The sequence below is a fragment of the Trachypithecus francoisi genome, unplaced genomic scaffold (genome assembly GCF_009764315.1).
Source record: "Trachypithecus francoisi isolate TF-2019V2 unplaced genomic scaffold, Tfra_2.0 Lachesis_group10, whole genome shotgun sequence".
In the NCBI taxonomy this organism is placed as follows: Eukaryota; Metazoa; Chordata; class Mammalia; order Primates; family Cercopithecidae; genus Trachypithecus; species Trachypithecus francoisi.
Window position 1 is genome coordinate 129,295,830 of NW_022681455.1, and position 19,877 is coordinate 129,315,706.

Sequence of the window (19,877 nt, forward strand, 5' to 3'; positions counted from 1 at the left end):
GTGGAGGGAGCCCCAGCTTGGACCAAGGTGCACTCTGCACCCTGTGGCTTTGGGGAAGTGACTGGGCCCTGAGTCTGTTTCCCATCTGTCCTGCATGTGGATGGAACCCGGTGACGCTGCAGAGCCTGGAGCCCAGGGCCCTCATCTGCTGACTGGACCCAGGCTCACAGGTGTCCTGGGAAACCCCCCAACCCCAACCCCGGTTAGACCCATTTCCCAGGGAAAGTGATGGGGACTTGTGGACATCCAGAAGGTGGACAGGGTTAGCCTGGAGGAGAGACCCGGCCTTGGTGCCTCTCCCAACAGCTCCACCATGGGTCTAGCCAGGCTGCCCTATCCCTGGTGGTCAGGGACTCCCTGGAGGCACCATGTAACACTAGGCAGAGGGGAGGCCTCCCAGCCCCTCCCCTCCTCCCAGGGGATACCCAAGAGGCCCCCAACACCTACTGCAAATGTAAGTGAGGTCCTGGGCGCACAAGGACTTTGTAAGCACCAGAGAGCTGTCCCAAGCTGTGGGGAGCTGTCCCGGGGTACAGAGAGCTGTCCCGGGGTATGGGGAGCTGTCCTGGGGTGTGGGGAGCTGTCCTGGGGTGCGGAGAACTGTCCCGGGGTACAGAGAGCTGTCCCGGGGTACGGGGAGCTGTCCCGGGGTACAGAGAGCTGTCCCGGGCTGCGGAGAACTGTCCTGGTGTGCAGGGAGCTGTCCTGGGGTGCAGAGAGCTGTCCCGGGGTGCAGAGAGCTGTCCCGGGGTACAGAGAGCTGTCCCGGGCTGCGGGGAACTGTCCTGGTGTGCAGGGAGCTGTCCTGGGGTACAGAGAGCTGTCCCGGGGTATGGGGAGCTGTCCCGGGGTGCGGAGAGCTGTCCCGGGGTGCAGGGAGCTGTTCTGGCGTGTGGGGAGCTGTCCCGGGGTGCAGGGAGCTGTCCCGGGATGTGGAGAACTGTCCTGGTGTACAGGGAGCTGTCCTGGGGTGCGGGGAACTGTCCCGGTGTGCACGTGGCCATTGTCTTGACTTCCTATGATCTCCTGGCCCTGTTACTGCCCCCACCTCAGCCCCCTCCTGGCCCTACCTGATACCTGGTGCTCCCAGAGCCCTAAAAAGAGATCAGGGAGGCACTCAGTGGGTGCTGATTTTTGTTTTCAAAAGTTCTGAGCTCTGTCTGCTGCAAGCGGCTTGGCTCTGGAGCGCCACGGCTTCAAATGGGGGCGCCTGGAGCTGTTCTGAGATAGGAGCACGGGCTCTACAGCCCAGCCTCGCTGAGTGACAGCAGGCAGGCTGCCTGACCTCTCCAGGTCCCAGTTTCCCCATCTACAAAATGGATATAAGGAGAGCCACAGCTGCAGCCGCAGGAAGCCTCCATGAGGAGGAGGACTGAGGAGTGTGTAGCGCAGAGTGTGGCTGGAGCCGCTTCCCAGACCTCGGCTGTGGGCCTTGAGCTTGTCAGCCACCCCGGGGCGGCCTAGGTTCTCTTGGATTAGGGGGTGCAGGTAGGTTCTGCGGGGAGAAGCCGCCATCTGCAACCTGGAACTCCCCTTTTTGCGGCCAAGAGAGGCAGCCAAACAGGGGCCTGGAGCAGCCACCTTGCGGTCCCCTGTCAGTGGCGGTCACCATGGCCTCATGGCAGGAGAAGCTCACCCCCCAAACCCCGTTACCCACCCGGTACCAGGGAGGCTTCCAGACGGGAGCCGGGACCCACCCGTGGGGTCGTTGCCTCGATGTCCAAAGCAGAACACCCGCCAGGGTGAGAGGCTGCCTGCAGGCAGAGCCTCCCGTCACAGGGACCAGTCACACCTCACCAAACCCTGCTGTCACCACCCAAACCAAACCCGGAAGCAAGGGGGAAGCGAAGAGAGGAGCTGATTCCAGGAGGGGTGTCCGCAGGCCTCCAGGGCGAGTCGGGGCCCTGCAGTAGGGAGCGGAGGCAGCGGGAGAGGGCACAGCCCTGCGTGGGTAGGAGGCTACAGGGCCTGAGTGGGGGGCGAGGCAGACGTGGACAGGCAGGAGTGCAGCCTGGTCACTGAGCCTGTGGTCTTGGACTCCAGTGAGGCAGCAGGAGGTGCCGGCAGGAGGAGAGAAGGGCCAGGGTCTGAGCGCGATCCCAGGAGTGGCCACAGAGAAGGGACCTCGGGTGGAGGCAGAGCAGGGGCCGCCAGGGCCTGGACTCCCTCTTCCTCCCTGGAGCCACCAGTCTGGATGCAAAGGGAAGGATGGGCGGCAGGAGGCGGAGAGCTCCTATTTTATCTTTGAAATGACCTTGTTTGCCGGAGGGGCAGCTGCTTAAGATTCTGCTATGCAAATGGCTAAGCCATAATCTATAATCCTCGCACGTGCTCAGGAGCAGCTCGGCTGTGGCGCGTCCTGCAGGACTGTCCCACTGTGGGATGTGGGGCTGAGTCCTGGAACTCCTGGGCATCCCACTCCTGCCTTGGAAAATGGAGGCGCTCAGACATGCCATCCCACTAGGACTTGGAGGGGTGGAGCCGGGGTCCCATTCGACTCCCTGGGTTCTGGGCTGGCCCATTTCACGGGCCCTGTGTGGCCGTCTGCCCGGAGAGTAATCGTGCAGGCTGGGCCACAAGGAAACAGGTGCAGGAAGAAGCTGAAGAGCATGGGGGCTGGACCCTGGAGTGTGGAGTCCCCTCCCCCTGGAACAGACCTCCCCCACCTCCCTCTGTGAGGCTGGGCAGAACTGAGGGGAACTGGGCTCGGAGGAAAGCTTCTTGCCCAGGGCCGCCTGCAGCACCAAGGAGGCCTCACTTTTCCATCCTGGGGCACCAAGGAGGCCTCATTTCTCTGTCCTTCCTCTGGCCCCGTACCTGCCCACCTGTGCCAGTGCAGAGGAGGTGTCTGGTCTGCTGGGTGGGCAGAGAGTGAGTCTCCCCTAGCTCTGCCTGTGTCTGTCTGGGAAAGTGTGGTGCAGGCACCAAGGGTGGGAAGGATGGCCTAAGACCTGACGCTAAAGGCAGGACCGTGCCAAGGGTGCCATGCTAGCTGGGGAACGAGGAGGCGGCCTCAGAGGCCCATGGGGCTTTCCCACCACTCTGTGTGTGAAGTAACATGAGGGCAGCCTGGGCTCTATGGGCCCCAGACGGAAGGTGAGCAGCCAAGAGCCCACTTGGGGGCCAGGGTGGTGGGGTCCCCTTCACCAGGAAGCGTCTCGGGGCCTAGGGTGGTGGGGTCCCCTTCACCAGGAAGCATCTCGGGGCCTAGGGTGGTGGGGTCCCCTTCACCAGAAAGCGTCTCGGGGCCTAGAGCTTTTTCCTGGTAACCAAATGTGTGAAACAAAATGCCACTGGGCCATGGGGAGGGGGCATGCTAAGGCAAGAGGAGCATAGGAGTCCGCCTGTGAGATGGGAGCTGGGGTTGTCTAGGGCAGAGCGTGGCCGCACTGCACATAGGCTCTGGGGCAGGCTCCCAGCAGTGACACCCACAGCTCCCGCCTGAGCCTGGGCTCCATGTGGCCCCACGGCCATCCTCGGGCAGGGCGGGACGCTCCATCCCAGAATCCTCTGGAGCCAAGGGAGGATGCTTCTGGAGGGCACCCGGCGGTGGCGTCCACTGCCCTTGGGGGTCAGCGAGAACTTTCCCAGCGGGCTCAGCACACGTCCCCTGCCTGGCCTGGAAGGGTTTTCCATGAGGAGGTACCAGCCTGGGCAGAGGTGAGAGGCCCAGGACGTGACAGCAGCGGGGCTGGCTTTATCCTGAGAGCACAGGGCTGGGGGTTCCAGGCTGGAGCCCAGCCTTGGAGACAGGCTGGATCGGAGAGGGAGAGCAGAGTGGGGTTGGGTTGGTGCTTGGGAACCCGACCCAACCTTGGCCCTGGCCTGTGCGATTCCCGGGTGAGCAATCACCGTGAAGCCCAGACCCCGCCCCACTTCACTGACTCCAGGGGCAAAGCGGGGCCTGGGAAGCCGGGCCTTTGATGGGGGAGAGGCCTGGGGTACCCTGGCACTGAGACTGAACAGGGGGCTCCCCTGGACCCTGAAGCCCCCATATGGAGGCTTCAGGCTGTGGAACAAAATGTCCCCACCTGCCCTGGCCAGGGTGTGCCACAGGGGAGAGAAAGCAACAGAGAGGGGGCTCGGGGTGGGGACGGGGACCCTCACCCACCACTGCTGGGCATAAGAACACATCAGCATGGGTCATGTACAAGGGACTTGAGGAGATCGCCTCTCACTGGGCATTTCCTGTGAGGGGAGCTCTCGACTCCTGGCACACAGGGCCTCTCGTGTCCAGCAGCCAGTCCTGCAGGGGAGATCTGAGTTGGGTCCCGCTCTACAGTTAGGGAAACGGAGGCTCAGCAAGGTGAGGCAGCTTGGCCACGGTGGTCCAACCCTGAGTGGACATGGGGCTGGGACTTGAGCAGCGCTGCCTGTGGGCGGGGGGCTGGCAGGCCTGCCCTTGCCCAGGATCTGCAAACACCTGCTCCTGGCTCGCTCCACCTGTAAGTGCCTCAAGGCCTGGAGCTCTTTCCCGGGACCACTATGGACAAGGGGAATTCCAGCTGATCACACAAGTCATGACTTTTCCATGCCCACTCTGTCCTGGGCCGCCCTGGTGGCAGAGATGGGAAGGCTGGCCATGTCTCCAGGGCACTGCTGGCCAGCAGAAGGGACACTCAAGTGTCCGGCTGGGTGTGAGAGATGGGAGGGGCAGCAGGTGGACAGCCCCGGCCCCAGCCCCACGCTGAGCCATGACGGACACAGTAGAATGGGGTTGGGTGTACACAGGCAGCTAGCTCAGGGCCTGAGGTTCAAGTGGTCGGTCGTGGCTGCAGCATTAGGGTCCAGGTGTGGATGGGGTTCAGAGGGGTCAGGGTGGGGGCTCAGTGCCAGGGACTGCAAGGAGCCGTCTCGGTTTTCTTGGCTGTAAAATGGGTATCCTGAAGGGTTTTTGGGGGGCGTTCGTCCAGATGCTGTGCCGTGAGCAATCTGGTACAGCATCCCGGCGCTGGGAGCAGGCGGCTGCTGTGAGTCCGGAGGAGGGCTCTGTCCACTATTTCCTGCCCGAGGCCCACAAAGGGCCCCCCACCCAAGGGTCCTGACAGGGCCTGCCTGAGGCTGGGAATCCTCACCCAAGTGTGTGAGGGCGTCGGGCTGGTTATCTGGGCTGAGCTCCATCTGACTAATCTCTCCGGCCGAGCGTCTACGCAAACCTCAAGGCCTGCTATCGGGAGGAGGCTGAGGCGGGGGCCCGGCCTGATGGACAGCAGGGAGATGGGCCGATAGGCGACGGCGCTCCCTCCCCACCCGGCGTGCGTGGGTGGGAAATCATTCCAGCTATTCTGCCTTATCAGCAGCCCGGCGCTGCCCCCGATAGCACTATTAGTCTTAGATTAACGGGGGGAAGGGACCCTGGCGGATGGCAGGGGTCAGCCTGGGGTCAGCTCCATAGACCAGACCCAGTGCTGGGTCAGGAGCCACCACCTCTGGCTGTCCTAGGGAACAGGGGCCCAACTGAGGGGTCGCCAGAGGGAGCCCCAGACCCTGCCCCACTTCACAGCGGGGCAGAGGGGGCCATGGGGAGCTGGAGCCAGAACCCGAGGAGGGGCTGTGTGTCTCACAGCCACACCACTTCCCTGGAGGTTTGCTGAGCACGCTGGGGCCGGGCGTGTATCAGGTGCTGGGAATAGACAGGGATGGGCCTACCCTGGACGTGTGTGTGGAGGGACATGGGCCCTGGAACCAGAAAGAACATGGGTGTCCCGCCCGGGAGCGGTCAAGAGAAGGAAGTGGTGTGTTCATTCAACCAGCGTGTGTATGAGGGACATGCTCAGGCCAGCATAGCCCAGGCCCTCCAGGATCTGCTCTCTGGTGAGGGAGACACCCCAAATCATGACGTGGTAGGAACACCATGTATCCGAGGGGCAGGCAGAGCTGGCCTCGCTGAGCCGACGTTTGAGTCCCAAATGGGTGACGGGCATCTGGAAATGGTGTCCCAGGGTGAGGGCGCAGTCCCTGAGCCGGGGGCACCCCGCCGATCTGGAGTGAGCGCAGGGGTGAGGCAGCAGTGAGCTCAGAGTCAGACCTGCAGTGGCAGAGGGTAGTTATCTTGGAAACGAGTTCAGAGGTCGCAGGCTCTGGCCGGCGTGACCCTGGGTGGTTGGCGTGGACACCTTGGCTGCCCCTGGCCCTGAGCTTTCCCATGACACCCTTCCCTCCCCTCTCCCAAGCACTGGCCCCAGGCCAGGGTGGGGGCCGCACCCGGGTCCTGCCTGCACCACCAGACCCCAGGCCTGCCTCTCCACGCAAGGCCCTGTGGGCAGAGTCCCTGGTCAGGGTTGAGGTTGGGGCCAGAGCCATCTGCAGCCCCTGAGACCGGCTCCCCTTCCTTCATCCCCAGCTCCCCCATGGCCCCTGTGGCTTCCCCATGGCCAGGTTGCCAGCACCCTGAGGCCTGGCTGACCTCCCGCACCCACCCCAGCCCTGGCCATACAGAAGCTGCCTCCTGAGCCTGGCCCTGACTTCAGCCTCCACCCCAGGAAAGTCACCTGGGCCTCGAGGTCCCGAAACTGCAGGCAGAGCCTGCATTCACTCACTCTCTTGTACTTCCATGTATTGAGCACCAACTGTGTGCCAGCCCTGCCATAGACAGGGCGATGCTGTGTGAGCAAAACAGACCCTGATGCGGCCTCCAGAGCAGCCGCCGGGGAGGAGAGAGCAGTCGTGGGGGTGACGCTGGAGATGCGGGCTGGTGCAGAGGCCTGGGGTGGGGCCGGCCCAGCTGACTTTGGGGGCAGCGAAGGGGCCAAGGGACAGGCAGGACCGGGCACGTGGACAGGGCGGAGTCTGGTGCCTAGCAGGCTGGGCACGGGGCAGGTCTGTGCACAGTGGGGGGCCCCACCTGGGTGGCCCCTGAATCCCGCTGGCTGGGTGGAGGACAGTTCAGGGGCAGACAGAGGGAGATCCAGGAAAGTGCTTGGCTGAAGTGGGCACTGTGTCCCCTTCACAGATGGGAAACTGAGCCAGGAGAGGTCAGGTAGCCACCCCACCCCCATGCTGGGGAGGGTCCGAGTGGGCACAGAGTCCACAGGCCTGCCTCCCAGGGAAGGGCCCAGGCCCACCTGTCCAGGCTCTCCAGGCCCAGCCCCCAGGGTCCTGTGGGCTCCCCGGGCCCCTCCTCGGCCCCATGGCAGCAGAGGGTGAGGGACGGTGGATGCCCCATGAGGAGCACAGCTGGAGCCCTGGGTCTCCAGCCGTCCCCGTGGTTGGGGGGTGGGGGCCGGGCCTGGCTGCCTGCCGTGCTGCCCACTGGCCTCACCACCTTCCGGGAGCAGCTATCTGTGGCCAGGGCAGCCTATCTCGGCCGCAGGCGCTAATCAAGCTGGCTTCCTCCTCCGCCCTCCCACCCGGCTTCCTGCCCCGGCCATCCCCCACCACCAGCCCCCGCCCGGGCCCCCGCCGTTGCCCTACCAGCCCCTCCCAGACATCTCGGGGGCAGGCCCACCAGTATCACCTGGGCCAGCCCCTGGAGCCCCGGCGGCTGCCCAGAAGCGTCCCTCCCTGCCCCTCCTGGGCCTGCCGCATGGCCGGGGACACAGTCAGCTCCCTGCCTGAGCTGGTGGCCTCCTCAGGAAGATGGCCACAAGGCGCTCTTGGGAGGACCCTTGGGACAGTGGGCAGGCGCTGGGCAGGCCACAAGCATGTCGCTGGCAGCTGCTGCCCCAGCTGCCCTCGTTCCCACCACTATGCCCCGTGTTGCCACCAGTGTGGGCACCGTGACTGTCACTAGCACAGGAACAGTGCTGTTAGGAAGAGCTGCTGCTGGCCTGGCTGCTGTCACCTTGCTGGTGCTGTCACTGTCACTCTGGGTCGTGCTGTCACCCCGCTAGGACTGTTGCTGTTACTGGCACCAGCCTTCCCGCTGGCACAACGGCAGACCCAGCTTCCAGGTGTCACCTCTCTCACCACAGACCTGGGGCCTGTTGCACCCTGTTCTGGGCTCAGGGTCCTCATCTGTGAGACGGGGACAGGACAATTCAGGCTGCCTGGAGCTGCTGGGGTAGGGCAGGGCCCACGGTTTCTTTTTCCCAGCATGTCTGCATGGTCAGCTCAGATCTTGGCCACCCTGGGCTAAGCTGGGTCCTGGGCACAGTGCTGGGTCCCCAGACCACACCTTGGTGTCCTCACCTGACCAACAGGTACAGCAGGCCCTCCCTGTGGGGTACAGCCTCAGCTGGGGACATGTCAGGGTCTCTAAGGCCGGCCCCTCCCCACACTGGCCTGACTTCTCCACCTCCTCCTGCCCAGGAGGGAAACTGAGACACCACTGCTGGTGATGGAGATGGCGGGCGTGGACGATGGAGGTGGCGGGCGTGGACGATGGAGGTGGCGGGCGTGGACGATGGAGGTGGCGGGCGTGGACGATGGAGGTGGCGGGCGTGGACGATGGAGGTGGCGGGCGTGGATGATGGAGGTGGCGAGTGTGGGTGCGGGGCCCTCCTGCCACTGCTGTTTGCCATGGGGTCAACCCCAGCCTGGGAGGGCTCCTGGGCCGATGAGCGAACTGAGACGCAGTGAGTTCACATGGCTCGTCCGAGGTGGGGACTAGGCCTGTGAGCCCTGACCTGACCTCCTGACCCCAGCCCTGCAAGCGCCCCCACCCGTGGTTTAACCCTCCTAGCAGCTCCTCCACCCCTCAGGCGGCTGCACCCGCCCCCTATTTATTTATTTATTTATTTATCTCTCCTCCGTCTCTGCGTGTAACTTTTTATTTCCTCACCGCGCGTTTCCATTACAGCGGCCGTGGACGCAGCCGATAAGATCGGTCCCCGGAGATGGGACAAAGAGGCCGCCATCGGCTCGAGGGCTGGTCATATCCTGCCCGAAAGGGCCGAGCAGGGCCTGAGATGCGGCAAGATGCTATCTCGGGGTTTATTGTGTCTCGTGAGGGCGCCTCCCACCCCAGCCCCCCGCCCTCTCCCACCCTGCCCAGGGCCCGGGCACCAGGCACTCAGGACCTGCCTCTGCCCCATAGGTGTGATGCTTCTGTGCGTGCCCCTCCATGTCCCCCAACCTGGTCCCTGTGCCCTGTGGGCGGCCTGGGGCCATGGACAGGGGCTTTGGCCCCAGGTTTCCGTTTGGATCCACCCTGGAGTCACTGTGGGTCTAGGGCTTGTCCCCAGCCTCCCAGAGCCCCATTGTCCCTCCCCAGCCAGTGCTGCTGGAGGCAGTGGCCTTGGCGACCCCGTCCCAGCCGAGGGTCCCCACCTCGCAGGTCGGAGCCACCTGGTCCTGGCTGCCCCAGCACCACCAGCTGCTGCCTCCCTTGACTCAGCAGTTGGTTCCTGGGAATTTGTCCCAGAAAAATCATCCCGACATGGACGGGCTCAGGGCAGCATATCGAAAACAGTAAGCCATTTGTTTTTTAAATTTTTGTTGTCCTGCCACGTTTCCTCCAAAGAAGGAAGATGGTTCTAAGGGCAGTGGAGGCCACGTGGGTGCCCATTTGTGGGTTGCTCTGCACACACAGTGGCTGGATGGCAGATCCGGGGCTGCCCTCAGAGTGGTCACCACCCCCACCCACCTTTAGCTGTTGTTCCCCCAACCCCACGGGACTGGAAGGCTGTGTGCTGTCTCCTCTGCAGGTGGGGGCTGGTGCTGCTCAGTGGGGCAGGGTGGGTGGATGAGCACGCGCCCCTGGGACAGGAACCCCCATTGTAACACAGTGCTTGATTCAGGGGCCAGTGGAGACTCCTGTGGTTCCTGAGCAGAGGCACAGGGGAGGGAGCTGTGTCTGGGGGCCCCCCGGTTCTTGAGTGGAGGGATCTGTGTCTGAGGAGGAGCTGGCCTGTTCTGCCTCCAGAGCTCCTCCTGCTTCCTGGTCTTCCCCACCCTCCCCAGCCCCTGCCTGGCCTCCATCTGACTGACAGCCAGCTGCCTCTCTGCGGGGCCAGGTCCACTCTGTGGGGCCAGGTCCTCTCTGCGGGGCCAGGTCCTCTCTGCGGGGCCAGGTCCTCTCTGCGGTGCCAGGTCCGCTCTGTGGGGCCAGGTCCTCTCTGTGGGGCCAGGTCCTCTCTGCGGGGCCAGGTCCGCTCTGTGGGGCCAGGTCCTCTCTGACCTCGGTCTTCTCATCTGTGTTGGGGTGATTGGGGCCATGGCAGCACTCTCTGTGGCTGCCCATGAAACCACACATAGCTTTTAGAAGAGGAGACACATTCACAGTTCACAGAAGCACCTTCTGCCTCTGGGACTCACTTGGGGCTGGGCTCACCCCGGGGCACAGGCTCCATATCCCGGTTAGAGCCTCGGGGTGCCAGGCAGACCCTGGGCTCCCGAGGCCTCAGTCTTCCCCTGGTTAGCACCTCCTCTGTGGAGGTGACGAGACCGAAGGGTCAGTGAGGGCTCAGGGCAGCAGCCTTTTCTGGAAGGGACTTTTCCATTCTCAGGGGGTGGCAGTGTCCTGACGCTCTCAGTGGGCACCAGCGTCCTCATCAGCACCTGCCTAGGTGTCCGCAGCTGCCCCCGGTGGGGGTGGGTGCCTGCCAGGCTGGGTAGGATGGTCTCACCCAAGGCTGGGGCAGCACCCTGGGCCCTCACTCACCCTCTCCCATTTATGGAGCACAGACGGAGCCCCCAGAGGGCAGATGCACAGGCTGAGCAGGGGCCTGGTGGGAAGAAAAGGCCTTCAGGGCCATGTAGACCCTGGAAAAACGGGGCAGAGGCTGGGGTGCCCGGGCCGATAGGACACAGATATGGTAAAGAAAATACGTCCTGTGTAAACAGCTTATCTAACATCCTGTTTCCAGCCACTGATAGGATGGGGCAGGGCTGGGGAGAGCCAGGGACCCCCGCCCCAGTTCTCAGGCCTCAGGGTCCCCGAAGACCAGACTACTAGGGCCTGGGGGTCAATCGGCTCCCTCTCCCCACTTCCCAGGCAGGAAGACCAAGGCCCAGGACCCAGGGTGTTTAGCCTTCCAGGAGCCCGGAGAGGCCGCCAGTCTCCCTGCTTGGAGGTAACATGAGGCTGTGGCTCTCAGACTCCTCAGCCCTGGGGACGGGCTGCAGAGTGGCAGAGACGCCGCCCAGGGTGCGGGGAGAAAGAGCCCTCGCTGGGCCCCGTGCACAGACCCCTCGGGGGCACATGGAGGGACACCTGTGCACCATGGGGCTCTGCCTGCCAGTCCAGTTGCCCTAGAGGGGGCCAAGGTGGTGGTGGGTGAGACCGCAGCCCCCAGGAGAGCACCATGGAAGGGGTTCAGACAGGCAAGACCTGGCTCCGAGCTGCCCTCGAGGCCTCTGAAAGGGCAGGTCTGGGCCTGAGCACTGCCCCACTGCCCCCGTAGGGTCAGGCCCTTGCCCCTTCCCTTAGAGACACCCCTCCCCAGGACAGGCCACTGGGCTTGCAGGTACGAGGGCCCCCAGGTACCTGCAGGGGAGTTCGGCCCCACCCTGCCTTCCTTGCTATTCCCAGGCGGTCCCAGCTCTGCCATTAGCTGGGGCCAGGGTTCAGCCCGATAAAGATGGGCTGTTGTTCTGTGTCAAAAAATCAATAATCGCAGCGATGTTCCAGGCGATAGGAAGAGAAGTTCACAGGCACCAGCTGGCGGGTGGGCGGGGCAGAGCCGGGGCTGCGGCACCTGGGGCCGGCCCTTCCTGCCGCTCCCTCGCCCGGTGGCTGACGCAGCTGCTCCACAGTGGACGCCAGGCCCAGGCTGGGCCAAGCCAAGCCGTGGCCCTTGTGCCTGCTGCTCCTTACTGCCTGTTTGTAGCCCAGAGCCGGGCAGGGCCTTGGCGAGGAGGCCAGTCCCTCCCCAGGGTGCGCTGGCTGCATCTTCTCCTAGGAAGCGGTGCCGTCCTCCTCCAAACACAGGCACTCAGGTCCCCGGTGTTCCAGTGCCTTCGGGACACAGCCGTCAAAAGCCGGCCCTGAGGGGCTGACAGTCTAGCAGGAAGACAGAGTTAATGAAATCAAGACCTCTGCCCCTTGGTGCCCCCAGGAGGTGGTGAATACTCTGGGGACCTGGGAGACAGGGAGGAGGTGGGAGGGGCTGGCATCACCCTCCGCACGGATGGCTTCCTGGGGTCCTGGCACCGTGCCATGTGGGCTGGCCCTGAGGCAGCACCGTGCCTGGCACCTACCATTCCCCGGAGCCAGCACCCCCTGCTGTCAGCTCCCAGGAACGATGCCCATGCCACCTGTCTGCTGATCCCACCCAGGCCTCCTGCGATGTAAGCACAACTTGGCAAGGAGACCACCATGCTGGGTGGGCGGGCGCTCGGAGGGTGGGCACACGGTGTGAGGCCCACCTCTAGCAGAGAGAGAGCCTCGGCAGGTGCAGCTGCTGGCAGGGCCTCCACAGGGCTTTCCGGCCACGTGCCTCACCCCAAAGGAAGGCACCCCCCACAGCCCCAGCCCCCCGAAGCCCTCCACCATGAGTGCAGGGTCTGAGGGAAACATCTCAGGAAGGCAGGTTCTGGTGTTCGAAGCCCTTTGTTAACCTCTGGCCTGGGGTGAGAAGAAAACCTTGTCCAGGAGGCCTGGGGCTCTGGGCCAATCCCACCCTGGGCTCTCCACTGGCCTCCAGGGTGCTCTGAGGTTTGTGGCCCAGCAGAGGCCAGGCACCATGGCCAGGAGGTCAACAAGGGCCATGCCAGGCAGAAAGCAGAGGAGACCAGGGCAGGAGGCAGGGAGGCCATAGCAGGGGGTGGGGAGACTAGGGGAGGGGTGGGGGGCACCAGGGCAGGAGGTGGTGGGCCTGGGGTCTCCCAGGGCGGGGTGCTGGGAGGCCTTGAGCAGGCCCCTCCTCTGTTTCCCCTCAGTGAAATGGACCTGGATCTTGTGCTGGGGCTTGGCCCCACTGCTGGGCACACAATAACACAGAATAATCCAGAAACGACTGAATGGGGGCTGGCCAAGAGGCTGCCCCAGAGTGGGCGCGCAGGGCAGGCTGTGCACTGAGTGTGCGTCCACAGGGCGGTAGCCATCACTGGGTGTGCACGGGGCACAGCTCTGAGGAGCAGAGCCATATCCCCAGCATGGCCGGAGGGCCCAGACGTCTGTGACATCTGGTTTTTCAGCAGCAAAGCTGATCCATTTTTCTACCCATCCTGGGCATGCAGCTCCCAGGCTCCTCTGTTGCCTCTCCCAGACTCAGCCCTGCTGCAAGGACCTGGACCCTCTGAGGGGTGCTGGGGGGACCCAGGGAGAGGCAGGGCGGGAACCCTCGTCAGGCCTCCAAGAGCCGGGCTAATCTGCAGAGCCCTGAGTGGCTTTGCCTCCGAGCTTTGGTGCATCCATTGATCCCATCACCCGCGTCTCATCCGCCTGCGGCTCCGTCTCTGCGTCTTGTCCGGCGGCTCCGTCTCCCTTCTCGCTAGCCCATGTCACGTTGTTCCTTCCATCTCGGCTGTCCCGAGCGCCACAGCCAGGGCCACCGCCACGAGTGAGGGCTGTGGTCCTGCTGACCTTTCCAGGTGGCCTTCTGCCCACCCTGCTCGGTGGCTCCTGTCTGTGAACGGGGAATGGACTTCACGGAGAGCCCGCTGCCCAGTGGGTGGGACTCACTGCAGGTGGGGGTATGGCCTGGGCTGCAGTCATGGGTTTGCGATCAGAAGGACCTGGGCTCGACTCTCTCATGCCACTTGCTGGCTGTGTAACCTCCCACGTGGCCCCCAGCTTCTCGGGCCTTGCTTTTCACAGACAAGAACAGGAGAAACAGCCCCCATCATCCCCCGAGCTCTTGGCCTCGTCCCCTCAGCACGGTGTCCCAGCCTCCAGAGCTCAGAGATGGGGAGCTGAGGCCTGCCTAGGGGTGCCATGGCCATCAGTGACCCAACCAGGGCTGGAGTCAAGCCTGGGCCCCTTTGTGTTTCTTGACTTGGCATTCAGGTGTGGCTTGATCCAGGGAACACGCTGACTGACTGGTACCGCATAGATCTGGTCTCCTGGTCCCAGACCTGGGCTGCCTGGGTGTGTCAGCCTTCTCCATGCCCTGACAGGATGGCTGAATGGGGTACGGCTCAGAGGACAATGCCCAGCCACTGTCCAAAGGGTGGGTTGGGTCTTGTGGGTTCTACAGGCCTGGGAACACCAGCCCCCATGGGAGATGCCATCTAGCTCTGGCAGATGTGGGCCTTGGGGAGAAGTGGCAGCCCTGCGGGGCCCACATGGCTGTGGGAAAGGCGCCCTGCAGACAGCCAGCTGCCCACAGTGCACCTTGACCTTGCCCGTGCACCCAGGCGTTTGGACGCTCACAAGGGACCCTTGTGAGGCCTCTCTGCAGATGGGCCAGCCCCACAGCCCGCCTGGGAGGACACCCCTGCCCAGCTCATCCTCGGGGGTCTCCAGCAGCCACTCCCTCCTCTGGGCCTTGGTTGCCCCATCTGTAAGCAGGAACCTAAAAAGGGGGCCACAGTAAGGGGCCCAGTGGGTCGAGGATGTGTCAAGAAGTTGCTGGTGGGCCGGGCACGGTAGCTCACACCTGTAAGCCCAGTACTTTGGGAGGCTGAGGTGGGCAGATCATTTGAGGTCAGGAGTTCAAGACAAGCCTGGCCAACATGGCGAAACCCCTTCTTTACTAAAAATACAAAAATTAGCCGGGTGTGGTGGCATGCACCTGTACTCCCAGCTATCAGGAGGCTGAGATGAGAGAATCGCTTGAACCTGGGAGGTGGAGGCTGCAGTGAGCCAAGATCGCACCACCGCACTCCAGGCTGGGTGACAGAGCAAGACTCTGTCTCAAAAAAAAAAAAAAAGAAAAAGGAAAGGAAAGAAGTTGTTGGACCCCCAGCCTTGTCCCCCATCCATTTCTCACCAGGCCCGCGTTTGTTCCCAGCCAGATCTTGGGAGGATCACATGTGAGGGAGGCCATGATATCCACACAGGACCACACTTTCCACTGCCCAAGAGGCTTCTGTGGCCACAGAGAAGGCCACAGAGTCCAACCACAGGCCTTCGGCTCCACGTGGGTTTCCCTGGCCTCTCCTTGGCACAGGCCCATCCCAATGCTCACTCAGAACCTCTCCCAGACGTGGCCTTTGGTGCCCGCCATGGGCCGTGGTTGGTGAATCCTGGGAACCAGGGCTCTGCCTCCTGTAGGCGGCTGCAGCACACAGGGCCAGGGCCTGCCACTGAGGCTGCAGAGGGGACACAGACCCTGCGTGGAGGTCACAGGGCGGGGGAGGAGCTGCTTAGCCTCCACTCCCCTTCTGTCACCTGTCTCTTGTCCTGGGGCCTCAGCTGCCACCCAGATCACGGGCTTTTCCATCCAGGAGGGTCTGACCTTGGAGATGGTGACCATGGGCAGGTCCCCTCGTCCCTGTTAAATGGGCTCTGCAGGGTTGGCCTGCCTGGGAGCCAAACACGTGACCAGCAAGCGGATCCGAACACGGCGCATTGTGGCGGACAGAGGGGCCAGCTTGCCCCACCCCGCGCAGTCGACCCCTGGCCATCCCCCTGGTCTGCCTCCAGTGTGACCTTGGGGAACCGCTCGCCTCTTTGGCCTCGGTTTCTGTGTCTGTGCAGGATGTGTTCTCAGGACCCACATGGTCTGTGCACCAGCCTCACCTGCTGACCCACAGAGATTTCCGGAACTCCACCAGCCTGGGGTCGTCCTTCCCTCCCCCTGCTCCTTTTTCTTTCCTTTTTTGTGACTTTTATCAAAAACAAACAGCATGATCCCTGAGACAGGGCCGCTCCCAACAAAGCCGGGCCCAGCTGGCCTGCGGGAGCCGCAGGGCAGGGCCGGGTGGAGCGATGGGGTTGATTAGATAAGTGGGTGCTGGGGTGACCCCACGGTGGGCACCAACCACAGAGCCCACCATCGGGGGTGGCTGGACTTTGCACTCCAGAGGCTACCAGCCATTAGGCACAAACAGAAGCTGGCCCCTGGAAGGCGGGAAGGCCAGCTGTGTGCAGGAGGGGCCCCGGTTCCCGGACGTCCTCAGACCCACAGGGTGACACCTTCACCTGCCTCCTCAAGTCAGGGCTGTGAGCCAGCCTGCCGGGGCCGTGGTTCAGGTGGAGAAACAGGCCTGGGGAGGCGGGTGGCTGAGCAGAGTCGGTTCAGGAGGCAGATGATCCTGGGTGGAGCCCTGGATCCTCTGCCAGAGAGCAGCTTTGGGGTCTGGTCTCGGGAGCAACTGCCCTCCCTGCTTTGTGACCCCCAGCTGGTTGCTGGAGTCTCTGGGCCTGCGGGATGGGAGCAGACGCTCCTCCACAGGCTTGCTGCCACACGTGTGTCAGGAGGGGGCCGCGGTGCCTGTGCTGGGCATGTTGGCCACGTTGTTGAGGGAGGCCACAGGGCCCTCTAGGGCCTTTGGGGCAGAGCCAGAGCCCAGGGGTGGAGGCCAAATCCCAGGGGCAGCCCTGGGCTGGGCCTCAGGCCTTAGGGTGCCCACCTGGTGCAGCTTCTCAGCCCATCCGGGCAGCTGGGAGAGAGAACAGTGCTACCTACATCGGCAGGCACACCCCTACCCTCATGGCACGAGCCCAGGGGAACGTCATGGGGGCACCCCCTTCTCCGTATGGGTAAACTGAGACTCAGAGCACACACAACCACTGGCAAGCTGGGCAGAGGCAGGATTGGCCCCAGGCCTGTGGATTCCAGACCCCAGCTCTCCCTCCCCAGGCACCCCCAAAAGGCCCTAGACCCTGGCCAGATCCACTGGGCTCCCCTCAGCCAGGCTCCCCACTCTGTGGGGTTGGCCCAGCCGGCAGCGCTGAGCTCTGCCTGGTCCTCGGCCCCCCACTGCTTCCATCCCCGCGGAGTATCACCGGAGGGTTTTAAGACCCATGTGGATGTTTCAATCATATAAATATGCAATGGCTGGAACTTCTCATTTGGTTCCTCGCAGAAGCTTGGGGGTGAAATTGAATCCCAGCACGGCGTGTTTGTTCTGGAGATGGCGTGTGCGGTCCTGTTTGCCTGAATAAATTAATCCTTGTCCCAGTGCTGTGCCTATAGTGGTGGCCCCACGCCCCCTGCGGGGCTTACTTTTGTGGCTTCGGGCCCTCCCCCTCCTCAGGAGACCCGTCTAGAGATGGGGAAACTGAGGCCAGAGCTGGAAGTGTCAGCCATGGGGCCACCAGCCGCTCCCTCCCACCTCAGCTCAGAAGAGCCCTGGGGCTCTGGTTCTAACCCACCCACCCGCTGCCTACCCTTGGGCCAGAGACAGAACCTCTTGGATCTGTCTCCCCCACGTATGTTGGGAGGAGTAACTTCAGAGCAGCTGGGAAGATTCCCTGCAAGTCCTGCTGGGCCCGGCTGAGGCTCGGTCCGTGGGGCAGGCACTCATGTTGGGTCCATGGGGATTTGGGAGCCGCAGCTGGCGTCCCCATTCTTCATCTGCAGAGATGACCTGGCTGGAGCTGGCATCTCTGCTGGGCTCACCCCAGTTGCTCTGGAGCTGGGGAAGAGGAAGCAGAGAGACCGGTCACCGGAGGCTGGCAGGGAGGGACACCTCCCCCTGGAAGCCCACCCTGACTGGCCTCCGCCCTCAGAGCTGTTGGTGCCATGGGGGTGTCTGACCACTGCCTGTGTTTTCTGGGAGCCCCAAGGCCAAGACTGTGGCTTGCCTGTTGCTGCCCCGGGTTCCCCACAGGGTTTTGTGGTGGGACAAGCACAGAGCTCACCATGGGTTGTGGTCCCACCTCCAGCCAGAGCTCCCAGTGTGACTTGGGCACTCCTCAGCCTCGCTGGGCCCTGGGCTTCCTGGTGGTGGGGTTGGGTGCTGGCCATCTCCATGGGTGCCACTGTCTGGATCCCCCAGCCATTTTACAGACCATTTAAAAAAACATCTACCTGTGTCTTCCCGCCCATTCCCACCCAGCTCAGCATCCCCTGGCCCCCAGTCTCAGGCCTCTCACCTTCACTCACGGACATTTCCATCCATTCTCAGCCTTGAGTCAAGTCCTCAGGAGGCACCCCATCTGCCAGGAGTAGGATCCTCACCCACCCCCACTTTCCAATGCGATTTTGTTTCTGGTTGGGAGTGGGTCTCTGCAGGAACAGGGGGCTGGAAATAGGTTACGTGAGCAGATGAGTGTTGAGAACCACCACGGCCTCCATGTTCAGTTGCAGAGGTTGTATGCTGCACAAGGGCACCTGGGGTGAGCTGGGGCTAAAATCAGCCATGCTCCCCTTACCAATCCAGGCACCTTTGTGGCCCTGCATCCACCCCCAAGAGGCACCTTTCCCATGCACAGCCCCTTGGAGACACAACCTGAACCCTGGTCCAAGGAGATGGGCTGTCGTGGTGACCATCGCCCTGGTCCCCAGCCCCACACCCCTCCGATCCCTGGACTCCCTGGAGGCCCCTCGCCCAGCCCCCGGCCATCCCTGAGTGGTGGGTTCTGCCCCTGGGCGAGTGGAACGGCCACCTTTATCGGAGCCAGCCCTCTCTGGCGGTGCGTGATACCCCGAAGGGGCGGCCGCCACGGGAAATGCCAGCCACGCTCTTATCTGGGAGGCTCGGCCGGCTGGCCCTGGAGCTCCGATTAGGGAGCAGGACCGTTTGCCTGTGGGTGCAGCGTGGACCGGGTAGGGTGGGCACCAGTGCTGCCCTCCCCCTTCCCCATGAGGGCAGGGGGCAAGCGAGAGCCCAGGGCCACCAGGACAGGGACCTCGACACCCTTGAGGTGTGACATGTGGCAGGTGTGGACACTGCAGGCCCAAGCTCCTCCTACCCCTGGAAAGGTGGGCACCAGCTCCAGGTGCACAGCAGTGTCTCAGGAACAGCAGGGGCTCCCAGTGGGGGCTCCGTGCCCAGCAGGCCCAGAGACTGTGGTCAGGAATGTTCTGGAACCTGAGGGGAAGGCATGCAACCCCTTCCCTCTCTGAAAGGAAGTCATAGCACTCATGGATCCAGACGTGCCCTCAGGGGCTTCTCAGACAAGGGTCCTCTGCCCCCCACCCCGCCCTGCCCCGCCAGAACAGAGGCCCGCACGCAGGGCCCCCCCACAAAGCTCTGAGTGTTTCTAACGGTCCGGATGGGATTCCACATGCTTCCCTGTGGCCCCAGCCCTGACTGAGGGGTGACACATAGGCTCACTTGATGGTGGCACTCAGGACCCACCAGAGACTGGACAGAAGGACGGATGAACACACACTGGGAGCTCCCCTTTGGGGAGTCTCTTCTCTCCCATGTCCACCCCTGAGGCCTGACCAGGTGGGGGCCGGAGACGCAGGTGCAGCCGGGACATGAGGGGCCAGGCCCCCACCGCTGTCACATACAGGGTGCCCCTGGAGCCAGGCCTAGGGCTTTGGACCCCAGTGCCCTGCTGCTAGCCGCATAGCCTCTAGGGGCCTTGATGTCCTCGTCTGTACAGGGGGACGACCCCATAGGGCAGTGTGGTGCTGGCTGGCCCGTGTGAATGGGATGCTGGAACCCCGCTCACACTGGTCACCCTCTTGGTGCCAAGCCCTGCAGGGGCAGGGGCAGGGGAGAAGGGAGGCAGAGCCCTGGGCCGGGACCCAGGCATTCTGGGTGGGCTGGCAGCCATGAAGCTGAGACAGCAGAGCCGCTCCTGCTGCCCCCAGTCCATTCGTCCCCTCCTGGGGGCTGATAAAGGGACGCAGGCCTCCTCGGCCTCTCAGTCCTGGTTCGCTGCCATCTTATCTGCCCTGGGGAAGACAAAGACCCAGTTAAAACGTTTTAGCAGGGCCTCCCGGCGTATTTACATGTTATCTCTGCCATTAGGCAAGCAGCTATCTGATCATCAGGCCCATTAAGGCCACAGCCTGCCCAATCGGGGCTCTAGGAAGTGGGGCCGCCACAGCACTGCGGCCAGGGGACCAGGCTAGGCCACGTGAGGCCTCCGTGGGCCCAGGCAGCCCTGGCCACAGGAGAGGTAAAGGTGACCCGGCCTTGCTGGGCAGAGGGTGTATGGCCCGGAAGGAGCCACGTCCCTGTTGTCCACCCAGGAGGCTGAGACT

At 63.5% G+C, this 19,877-nt stretch overlaps 1 protein-coding gene across 1 annotated transcript in view; it reads left to right on the plus strand.

The window, feature by feature from the left end:
- The window catches only part of ZFPM1 (zinc finger protein, FOG family member 1), an 80,037-nt gene that overhangs the window by 38,122 nt on the left and 22,038 nt on the right, over positions 1–19,877 (plus strand). The window lies entirely within an intron of this gene.